This window comes from Mobula hypostoma, chromosome 14, assembly GCF_963921235.1.
Source record: "Mobula hypostoma chromosome 14, sMobHyp1.1, whole genome shotgun sequence".
Classification (NCBI taxonomy): Eukaryota; Metazoa; Chordata; class Chondrichthyes; order Myliobatiformes; family Myliobatidae; genus Mobula; species Mobula hypostoma.
This window is the reverse complement of record NC_086110.1, coordinates 32,362,462-32,368,584: the sequence shown is the minus strand read 5'-3', so window position 1 is coordinate 32,368,584 and position 6,123 is coordinate 32,362,462. Positions and strand designations below refer to the sequence as shown.

The 6,123-nt window shown below is 41.3% G+C and overlaps 1 protein-coding gene across 1 annotated transcript in view; it reads left to right on the top strand.

The window, feature by feature from the left end:
* Positions 1-431: 431 nt before the first annotated feature.
* adcy7 (adenylate cyclase 7) overlaps positions 432-6,123 on the top strand; it is a 155,561-nt gene continuing 149,869 nt past the window's right edge. The window contains exon 1 of the mRNA XM_063066894.1: positions 432-846. The gene's annotated coding sequence lies outside the window, so the exon portion shown is untranslated. The remainder of the gene's footprint in view (positions 847-6,123) is intronic.

Sequence of the window (6,123 nt, the reverse complement as noted above, 5' to 3'; positions counted from 1 at the left end):
TTCACCTATGAGGTCTGCTTTTGTTCTCTCTCCTCCCTCAGGTGCTGCCTGACATACCGAGAATTTCCAGCATTTTCTGTCCTAATTGAGTCTTCCCAGTTTCTTTTTGTTTTATGTTAATAGATTGTGATGGTATGTTTTCCCCGTCTTCTTTAAACGTACATACATACATACATTCCGGATAGGAAAATAACGGCACCCAGTTACGCGAAACCTCCTTCCAAAAGTCTTTCTCAAATACCGAAAGCACCAGATTAAGTCAACTCCCGATTGTTCACGGAGGGGATTACACAAATTATTTTCAGGTTGGCGTATCAGCGTGCCCGGGCGAGCGCCGTCCCTTCCTTCGGTCTGTAGGGGGCTAGCGCTCACCCACCTGGGGGGCGCCGCCCAGCGCACTGCCGACACCTCTGCCAGCCAGGATTGTCTCCGGTGCCGGAGGGAAGGGGCAACCTGGCAAGGCATCGCATTCGCAGCGGCTGCGAGCACCGACTGCGGACCTCACGCCTGCAGACTCGTACACCGGTCACTGCAGCGCCGGTGTGAAACTAACAAACGTTAATGCTACCGCGTGAATACTGCGAATCATTTCCGCATTTTAACCCCAGCTGAAATGGCACCTTTCCTGTTGGGGAAGGCAGGCTGCTGACAAACGGAAGTGGAAAAAGGACCCGAAAAGTAGAAATTGCTACTTCTGAGCTCGGTGCAGCAATCCACGTTTAAGACTTGAAGCCAAATGCTTGCCTTTTGACGAATTGGTAGTAAAATTTCCTGTTTATTTAAAGCGCTTTCATCTGATTACTACGACTATCAAACGGTTAAGAGGAAAACGATTCAAAATCGCCGGTAAGTTGCCTTGCCTTTTGTGTTTTTTTTTTGTAGTTGGTTAGGTATCAAACCCAACAATCAGGTGCAGGGAACGAATGAGATTGGACTAATAAATACAAACACAAGATTGAAAGAGTAGAATAAGAATTTCAGGTATATTGCTGAAACGCTCCTCTGGGGGGAAGCACAGGAAATCGTTCAAATAACATTTGTTCGTGTCGCTTTTATGAATTAAACAAGCACAAAGGAGAGTTCACAATTCTAAAATTGCTTGGTTTTAATCGGATTGACTTTCAGGAACGACGACGAAGGCACACTAAAAAGCATACTTGCCAAAAGAAAGATTGTAGCAATCGAAGTTAAGTTATTAATTGTATAGGCAGATGCAGAAGTCTTCCCTAAAAGGAAGTACATTTACGTCGTTGGGAGAATAAATTTTAGATAGTTCTCCTGGTTACACTCCAGGCTCGACACAGTGTCCACTGTCTCCTTTAATATTAGAGCTAAAAACCTTGGTCCAGGAAACAGAATACAGTATGCGAAGCAGCTCGATAACCCAGTGCAAGACTGGTATACTGACGGAGGTGCTTTAATATGGCAAAAATTTGATGCATCTAAATAGGTATAGTTTATGTATTTGCATATACACGCGTTATATATGCACACACTTGTATGTGTATATACAGTATATATATATACACGTATGTAGATGCTTATGTGTGTATGTAGAGATATATATATACATATACTGTAAATATATATACATATATTTATTTAAATGCCTTGAAATCTGATATTTAAGGTTTTGATTCTATTTGGAGTGTTGGTCACATTTATCAATGACCAGGTACCAACAACAATTTTACGTCTTTATTTTCAAAATCATTAATTTTCTTTAAATTATTGTTTATTTAACGAGTGGGTGTTGCAATAAGAAATAAGTGTACAAGAATTAAATACGATCTCATCTGTTCCATGTTAAGTGTGTTGCCTGATGTTTGGTTTATGATTATATTCCAGTTGTCAAGAATAATTTTTTTCCCCACTGTGACTGAGGTGAAGTTGATGAAAGATTGTATCCAGCCGAATGGATGTGTCATTAAATCAAGGTTTCTTGTGCTTTGTATAATCGAGAATGACAAGGTAGTTCCCTCTATGCTGGACCAACATTAATCCCTCCATCAGCCTCGCTAATTTAGTTCTTTGCCGTTTGAAGGACAATGGTGTGCATTATTTGGCTGCCCTTTCCCTTGAGCCAGAAGTATTTAATTGGTCTCCAGATAGTAAAACATGTTATAAAAATACCACATCTTTTAGAATAATCACTAAAATTAGGTTTGCAGTTCTTCAGATTATGAGTAACATTTTGTCCAAAATTAGTTTAATGTAATGATTTTTAAAGATGTATTTTCAGGATTTGGATTTTACTGGCAACATTTATTGCCCTTGAGAAGGTGCTGGTGAACCATTATAAGCTGCCATATTTCTGTCATGCCCTGTAGGTAATGGAGGGGGGTTATCGATGGTTTTGAAGTTCCCCACCAGAGTATATTTTGAGCCCAAGATACACCCACTGCTGCATCTAAGTGTTCTTCAACATGGAGGAGCACTGTTTTATCCGCTGAGGGAGGATGCTAGGTGTAAATGGCAGGAGGGTCTCCCTGCTCACTTTTTCACCTGATGCCATAAGATGCTGTGATGTCTGGAGTTAATGCCAAGGATTCCCAATGCCATTCCTTCCGAGCTGTGTAAAGATGCACCACCAACTCTGGTGGGCGTGTCTCACTGATAAGATGAGATCTATCTGGGGGTTGTGGTGGAGTGCGATTTTGTGAGTGTGACTCATCTGTGGAAAGATTCTCCTGGTATGGTCCCTTTCTGCTCCAACTTGAGTGGACAGTAAATGGAATTTGCGCTGTTTACATTTGGCATCTGGGCTGATGACATTATTTATATGTTGTTTAATGGATATTTTATTGTAACTGTGTAGCCTGCTAGTTTGCTCAAATGGCAGTCAGGAGTGTGGGTCTGGACTTTCTTGTTGGCTAGACTGGGTATAGGTGTTTGAAATAGAGGAGCATTTATTGACAATCCATTTGTTTCATTATTGAGATTATTTTTAAACACCAAAATATTTAATCAATTTAATGTTGTTCCACAGTTGTCAGGATAGAATTTGAAAACTTATTTTGTAATCATAGTTGAAACCTCTGGATTACTAGTCCAGAAATATAATGAACTACATCACCATTCACTGAAGTTGATGCAGATTTGAAACCTGTCAAATGGATAACGTGTCTGAATCTATAGAACTGTCCCACTGAATGCAGTTTATTCCATCCACAAAATGTTCTGCGGTTCAATAAGTACATTTAATGTCAGAGAAATGTGTACAATTTACAGCCTGAAATTCTTTTTCTTCGCAAACATCCATGAAAACAGAGGAGTGCCACAAAGAATGAATGACAGTCAAATGTTAGAACCCCAATGCCCCCACAACTCCCCTCTCCCACACATAAGCAGCAGCAAAGCAATGACCCTCCCACCAGCAAACAAGCATCACCCCCGCCCCCATGAGCACTCAAATGTGCAGCAAAGCATCAATAAAGACACATGCTTGCAGTACCTCAAAGACTATTCATTCACCCGGTAATTCGACATACCGCAGGCTTTCTCTCTCCCTAATAAGGGAAAAAGAAGTGTCCCTGTATCACACTGAGAGGGGAGACATAACAAAGCAACTTGCTGATTTATGGTGTTAAAAGTCTGTTGTGTCGCTTTTTCCAAACTCTGCCCAAAGAACTCGGGTCTCCGGACATGCAGCCAGGTCGCTGCTTACGATCTTCCGTCTCCCATGACATATCAGGTGGCGGCACTGACCTTGAATCCGCCCGCCTCCAGAGCCATTAAAATCTGCCACCCTAGTCTTCCAGGCCGCATTCTTGGCCTATCGAAAAGCAGCCAGTCGTGAGGCCCCCAGAGCGGGTCCTATTTCCGCAGAGAAACAAAGTCAGAGTCTTCAAAACAACTTTGAAGCGGGGGAAGAGATATCAAAGATGGAAATAGAGCTGTTTCTGAAGATGCAAACAAAGGAGTTGCCGTTAGGTGCCATCATCCTCCTAAACTCTGCCCCCGCCTTCTCAAGGCTGCTTTCAAATCTTCAAGCTCTGCCTCCAGGAATGACATAAGTGCAGACACCATATAGAAACATAGAAAACCTACAGCACAATACAGGCCCTTCGGCCCACGAAGTTGTGCCGAACATGTCCCTACCTTAGAAATTACTAGGCTTACCCATAAGCCCTCTATTTTTCTAAGCTCCATGTACCTATCTAAAAGTCTCTTAAAAGACCCTATCGTATCCGCCTCCACCACCGTCGCCGGCAGCCTATTCCATATATTCACCACTCTCTGAGTAAAAAAACTTACCCCTGACATCTCCTCTGTACCTACTCCCTAGCATCTTAAGCCCGTGGCAACCATTTCAGCCCTGAGAAAAAGCCTCTGACTATCCACATGATCAATGCCTCTCATCATCTTATACACCTCTATCAGGTCACCTCCAAGAAGAAAAGGCCGAGTTCACTCAACCTATTCTCATAAGGCATGTTCCCTGATCCAGGCAACATCCTTGTAAATCTCCTCTGCATCCTTTCTATGGTTTCCACATCCTTCCTGTAGTGAGGTGACCAGAACTGAGCACAGTACTCCAAGTGGGGTCTGACCAGGGTCCTATATAGCTGCAACATTACCTCTCGGCTCCTAAATTCAATTCCACGATTAATGAAGGCCAATACACCGTATGCCTTCTTAACCACAGAGTCAACCTGTGCAGCTGCTTTGAGCGTCCTATGGACTCGGACCCTAAGATCCCTCTGATCCTCCCGACTGCCAAGAGTCTTACCATTAATCTATAGTTTCCCGTCAAGTACTCCACCATCCTCACTCACAGATAGATTAAATCTCCTACTTCAGTACTGGATCTAATTGCGTAAGTTCCTGCTCACAAGTGCTTCATAGAAAGGATTGCAGCATTCAAGAAGGACACTCATCATTGTCTTCTCAAAAGCAGTTTTGGGACAGAAATTAAATCTTGGCCTTGGAGAGGACACCATCACCCAATAAATGAGTGAAAGCAAATAGGCCCTTTGTATTAGCTTGCCAGGCAGGATCTATGGAAAGGCAAACTGTCGACGTTTCGGGCTGACAGCCTTCAACAAGACTCAGAAGTCCTGATGACGGATCTCGGTTGAAATGCCGACTGTTTACTCTTTTCCCTAGATGCTGCCTGGCCTGCTGAGTTCCTCCAGCATTTTGTGTGTTTTACTTTGATTTACATCATCTGCAGATTTTCTCATGTTTATATTAGTTTGGGTTACTTTGTGAAGGATTATCAATTCTGTAGCCTTATCTCCATGAATCACAACACCTAATGTTGATTAGAATTGTACTGAATAATTGTACTATATATTGGTGTGTCCTTGATAAGCTCACCTGATTCCATTTAATTGAAGATGCCCAGCAAGGATTTCTCTGACAATGTGAAGAACTTAAGGTTTGGAAATAATTTGGAAAGTATGTAGCTTGGGTGGTTGATAGTTTTGTTGAGTTGTTCTCTGATCTTGGGAATTCACTTGTAAATGTCTTGTCACCATATGAGGAGACATCATCAGTGTGCTACCAGTTAAAAGTGTACGGACGATGTCTCCTTGTATGGTGATGAAATGTTTGCAAGTAAATTACCAAGATCGGAAAACAATTCAATCCAACTTAAGGTTTCTTTTTCTGGTTCAACAAAAATAAAATGTATTCTTTAAAATCTTATCACTTCAATTGAAGTAGTAAACCCAAATGGTTTTCGAAATTTCTAATTTACGAATAACATATATAAATGCAAATACGAAATGTTTGTTACTCTTTTGTGTAACTTCTCGAGTGAGGAACATTTTTGGTTGGCTTGGGAAAATATCACTATTTGATTGTGGGGTATGGTGTATTTACAGAATTAATGACTTTGATTAAAGACAAGGTTTTGACCAGAAATGGAGATTACATTATTTTAACCTCTTTTCCAAATAGAAACCTTTGAAATGATATTGGTGAACCTTTGATGAAGAGTCATGCACTGTAGTGGAGAATATTAGAATCAAAATCTTTGTGTTCATTGGAGGACACAATAGATGAATGGATTTAAGATATTGAGGGAAGTTTTGTTGATCTATTTACTTTCCCAAAGACTGGCACAATCTTGCCACAATCTGTATCAGCATACATTTAAATGGCTGTCCAGTTATG